We start from the raw sequence: 6000 nt of genomic DNA on the forward strand, positions 1-6000 counted from the left end.
TTTGTACACATATTCACTATGAGGAGCCGATCGTACGGGAGGAAATTTGGATAAGGGGGTAGGGGTCTGAAGGGAGGGTATTGTTCAGAAAACGGGCAATTTAGTGTAACTTCTGAACCCCTGTACCGATTTCAACCAAATTTGGTACACACATTTTCTATCCCTAGGAGAAGATAACAAAGGGGTGAAATGGCCGTTGAGAAAAGAGGAAGGGTAAAGGGAAAGCGGTTGTCTTTAGAAAACGGGCAATTCAGTGTAACTCCTGACCCCAGGACCAATTCTAAGCAGATTAAATGATTAAATCATTCAACTCTATGATTAAAGATTATGATTAATGAATTATAATTTTTTGAAAATGATGACTGATAATGATTAATGATTAAATTCATTTTTGACAATAATTAACGATTATGAATAATAGATGAAAAAACCGTTGGATTATGATTAACGATTACCGATCGTGATTAAATGTTGACACACTATGTGTATGGTTAATGATTAACGATCGATATGATTAATGATTGATGATTATGAATGATCAAATTGCATAGTGATCCATAATCGAGTAACCTTTATTCCAAATTTTAAAAGGTATGATAATTATATGATAATGATTCAAGATTAATAAATAAAAGCAAGGTATGCAATGATCCAATGTTCCAGCATAACTTCTGTACCCCTTGCCCGATTTCAACCAAATTTGGAACAAACATTCTTTTTCTTAAGAAGGCGAAGATGACAGGGATCGATCAACTCAACACTTCATCGAAATCATGGTTTGCCCAGAGAAAAGCAATGATTAAAGTGTTTCCTTCTGGACGGTAAATGTGATCATTTCTTTAAAAATAGACGTTTTTCCGGAATAAGGCATCGGTGTATGTTTTTCCTTCTTTAGAAATAGACGTTTGCCCGGAATAAAGCGATTTTGGGTTTGATCCCATTTTCAAAATCAGTCAATGTTTTCAAATGTAATCTACCTTCTTTTAATCAAATGATGAAATATCAATAAGAAAACACAATTATCCTTTTGACCTATTCCAATTCCGATGGTGAAAAAACTGCGAATTAAACTGGCAACCTGAGCAAGGCCGGGTACATAAAGCTAGTAATAAATAATAATAATCAATTTGCCCCTTATTCTAAGGTGGTTTGTTTGTTTCCATAACTTCCATATTTGAGCTGTTTTCCTAACTAATGAATTCGTTGTTGGAAAGTGAATAGCGAAAGTACTTTGATTTACATATTTAGATGAAGAGTCTTACAATAATAGAAGAAATAAACTTGCAAAAATCATATAAAAATGTGAAGCACATTCATGGGACATGATGAGGCACGTGACCCACCAAATTTTATCTGAAATTTAAATATGTACTTCAGAATTGTTAACCTTCAGTATTTTTTATAAAAACTGATTCTCCGCCAATTTTGAATAATCCTGGAGAAACTTTCGATAGAGTTCTAGGAGAAATTTCCTAAGAAATTTCTGAAAAAAATTGAAAGAAATTTCTGTAGGAGATCCTAAAGTAATTTTGGATTAATCTTTGGAGAAATCTAGGAATTTATTCGGAGATTCCATTGGAAATTTCTTCGTAAATACGTTTAGCAATTTCTTCAGAAATTCTTTTCGAAAATCTCTTCAGGTTCTCCTTCGTAAATTTCTTCAAGAATTCATTAGGAAATTCCTTCTGAAATAAATTTGGGAATTCCGCTAGGAATTCCTTTAGACAATCCTTCAAGGATTCCTTCGGAAAATCTTCTGAACAATTCTCTAAAGGAATTTTCTATGAAAGTTTCAAAGGAATTTCCGATGATCTAGAGAATTTTGTGGAAGAGATGCTAGAGTAATTTCTGAAGTGGCAGAAGGAGTTTGCGAAAGCATTCCTAGAGGAAGTTCTGAAAGAATTCCTGTAAAATGTTTCAAAGGAAGAAGTAGAAGTTACAAAAGAATTTCCCTAGGGAAATTTCGTATGGATTCCAAAAGTTTCTTGGATGTTCGCTCAAAAAAGTTACTCAGGCACTCATTCACAACAAATTTTGTGGCAACAAGTTGCGTTTGACGAGGAATCCTATCCCATTGTTCCCTAATGAAAATTGACATGTTTTGTACGCAAAACGCGTTCAAAAGTCACATGTTTTTTAGTACTTAACCGATTTGCTCGTAACAAGTTACAGTCGACATGGAGTCCTGAGTCATTGTTTTCTATTGATAATGGGCCAGATCGGACTATATGGACTTGAAGGTTATGGCCAAAATACTATTTTTATAATGTACGCGAAAGGCACCATTACCGCTAGGTGGATTAATTGAGGTTTTAACCCCTCCAATGATAGTTTTTACTACTGAATCCAAATTATCAATGAACCGATTACGTCAAATTTACAATCGCCCCACCATTACTAGAACTCTGGTGCTGCCAGTGGACAGTCGTTCCACCAATTATTGTTTTATAAATGACTGCTTTCTTTATAAGCTGTAGCTAATCTAATTAAGGCAACTGTGGAGACATTTTTGCTCTCATATGTATATTTACAGTCTAACCTCCATGAGTCGATTTTCTAGGATCCGCACGGGTCCCATTTCATTGCACGGGTCCGCGACGTTAGGCATAGGTTAATTAGGCATAATGGTAGTTGGCATAATTCTGAACAAAGAACAAAGAACAAAGAACAAAGAACAAAGAACAAAGAACAAAGAACAAAGAACAAAGAACAAAGAACAAAGAACAAAGAACAAAGAACAAAGAACAAAGAACAAAGAACAAAGAACAAAGAACAAAGAACAAAGAACAAAGAACAAAGAACAAAGAACAAAGAACAAAGAACAAAGAACAAAGAACAAAGAACAAAGAACAAAGAACAGAGAACAGAGAACAGAGAACAGAGAACAGAGAACAGAGAACAGAGAACAGAGAACAGAGAACAGAAGAACAAAGAACAAAGAACAAAGAACAAAAGAACAAAGAACAAAGAACAAAGAACAAAGAACAAAGAACAAAGAACAAAGAACAAAGAACAAAGAACAAAGAACAAAGAACAAAGAACAAAGAACCAAGAACCAAGAACCAAGAACCAAGAACAAAGAACAAAGAACAAAGAACAAAGAACAAAGAACAAAGAACAAAGAACAAAGAACAAAGAACAAAGAACAAAGAACAAAGAACAAAGAACAAAGAACAAAGAACAAAGAACAAAGAACAAAGAACAAAGAACAAAGAACAAAGAACAAAGAACAAAGAACAAAGAACAAAGAACAAAGAACAAAGAACAAAGAACAAAGAACAAAGAACAAAGAACAAAGAACAAAGAACAAAGAACAAAGAACAAAGAACAAAGAACAAAGAATAAAGAATAAAGAATAAAGAATAAAGAATAAAGAATAAAGAACAAAGAACAAAGAACAAAGAACAAAGAACAAAGAACAAAGAACAAAGAACAAAGAACAAAGAACAAAGAACAAAGAACAAAGAACAAAGAACAAAGAACAAAGAACAAAGAACAAAGAACAAAGAACAAAGAACAAAGAACAAAGAACAAAGAACAAAGAACAAAAGAACAAAGAACAAAGAACAAAGAACAAAGAACAAAGAACAAAAGAACAAAGAACAAAGAACAAAGAACAAAGAACAAAGAACAAAGAACAAAGAACAAAAGAACAAAGAACAAAGAACAAAGAACAAAGAACAAAGAACAACGAACAAAGAACAAAAGAACAAAGAACAAAGAACAAAGAAGAACAAAGAACAAAGAACAAAGAACAAAGAACAAAGAACAAAGAACAAAGAACAAAGAACAAAGAACAAAGAACAAAGAACCAAGAACAAAGAACAAAGAACAAAGAACAAAGAACAAAGAACAAAGAACAAAGAACAAAGAACAAAGAACAAAGAACAAAGAACAAAGAACAAAGAACAAAGAACAAAGAACAAAGAACAAAGAACAAAGAACAAAGAACAAAGAACAAAGAACAAAGAACAAAGAACAAAGAACAAAGAACAAAGAACAAAGAACAAAGAACAAAGAACAAAGAACAAAGAACAAAGAACAAAGAACAAAGAACAAAGAACAAAGAACAAAGAACAAAGAACAAAGAACAAAGAACAAAGAACAAAGAACAAAGAACAAAGAAAAAAGAACAAAGAACAAAGAACAAAGAACAAAGAACAAAGAACAAAGAACAAAGAACAAAGAACAAAGAACAAAGAACAAAGAACAAAGAACAAAGAACAAAGAACAAAGAACAAAGAACAAAGAACAAAGAACAAAGAACAAAGAACAAAGAACAAAGAACAAAGAACAAAGAACAAAAGACCTACAACCAAGCCCAAAGAACAAAGCACAAAAAACAAAGAACAAAGAACAAAGAACAAAGAACAAAGAACAAAGAACAAAGAACAAAGAACAAAGAACACAACGAACAAAGAACAGAGAACAATGAACAAAGAAAAAAGAAAAAAGAAAAAAGAAAGAAGAAAGAAGAATAAAGAATAAAGAATAAAGAACAAAGAACAAAGAACAAAGAACAAAGAACAAAGAACAAAGAACAAAGAACAAAGAACAAAGAACAAAGAACAAAGAACAAAGAACAAAGAACAAAGAACAAAGAACAAAGAACAAAGAACAAAGAACAAAGAACAAAGAACAAAGAACAAAAAACAAAAAACAAAAAACAAAAAACAAAAAACAAAAAACAAAAAACAAAGAACAAAAAACAAAGAACAAAGAACAAAGAACAAAGAACAAAGAACAAAGAACAAAGAACAAAGAACAAAGAACAAAGAACAAAGAACAAAGAACAAAGAACAAAGAACAAAGAACAAAGAACAAAGAACAAAGAACAAAGAACAAAGAACAAAGAACAAAGAACAAAGAACAAAGAACAAAGAACAAAGAAAACAAAGAACAAAGAACAAAGAACAAAGAACAAAGAACAAAGAACAAAGAACAAAGAACAAAGAACAAAGAACAAAGAACAAAGAACAAAGAACAAAGAACAGAAGAACAAAGAACAAAGAACAAAGAACAAAGAACAAAGAACAAAGAACAAAGAACAAAGAACAAAGAACAAAGAACAAAGAACAAAGAACAAAGAACAAAGAACAAAGAACAAAGAACAAAGAACAAAGAACAAAGAACAAAGAACAAAGAACAAAGAACAAAGAACAAAGAACAAAGAACAAAGAACAAAGAACAAAGAACAAAGAACAAAGAACAAAGAACAAAGAACAAAGAACAAAGAACAAAGAACAAAGAACAAAGAACAAAGAACAAAGAACAAAGAACAAAGAACAAAGAACAAAGAACAAAGAACAAAGAACAAAGAACAAAGAACAAAGAACAAAGAACAAAGAACAAAGAACAAAGAACGAAGAACAAAGAACAAAGAACAAAGAACAAAGAACAAATGGCATTCAAATGGTTATGATAATGAACTGAAACGGGGGGCTATACTCCATGATAAATTACTGAAAGCCCTAACTACGGGGGGCACCAGTTCTGACGAAGCCTTACAATTTGTTTCAAATAGCTGTGTGAAAAAATATGGTCCCCAATATAAAATTAGCGAGAACGAAGGTTTTTATCATAGCCTCTCGGTGAGGGCTTCCTACTCGAATATGTTTTTTCGCACTTGTTTACTGCCGTTATACGCATAACTGTCGCATGTATATTGGAAATCCCAGCAAACATGGGACAAATATGCATATAACGGCAGTATACAAGCTCTATAAACTTTTTTCCATGTTCATGGTTTGTTAAGATTCGAAGAATTTTTGCCTCTCTTTTATCGTTGTTCGTTATATATTAAGAGTGATTTCTGCAAACCCTGTCTTTTGTTTTTTTTTCAGCAGCGATGAAAACTTGACTTGGTTTGACTAATTTGTCGATGAGTTTATATTCCTTGAATGATACCCCAACTTTGTCTGGTTGGCGCCGCCGGTGAGTTTTGGGCCGTTGACATAATTTAAGTGCCGTAGGCTGGGAATAGTTTTGGGAGTTCATCCC

This window comes from Armigeres subalbatus, chromosome 1 (assembly GCF_024139115.2).
Source record: "Armigeres subalbatus isolate Guangzhou_Male chromosome 1, GZ_Asu_2, whole genome shotgun sequence".
Taxonomy (NCBI): Eukaryota; Metazoa; Arthropoda; class Insecta; order Diptera; family Culicidae; genus Armigeres; species Armigeres subalbatus.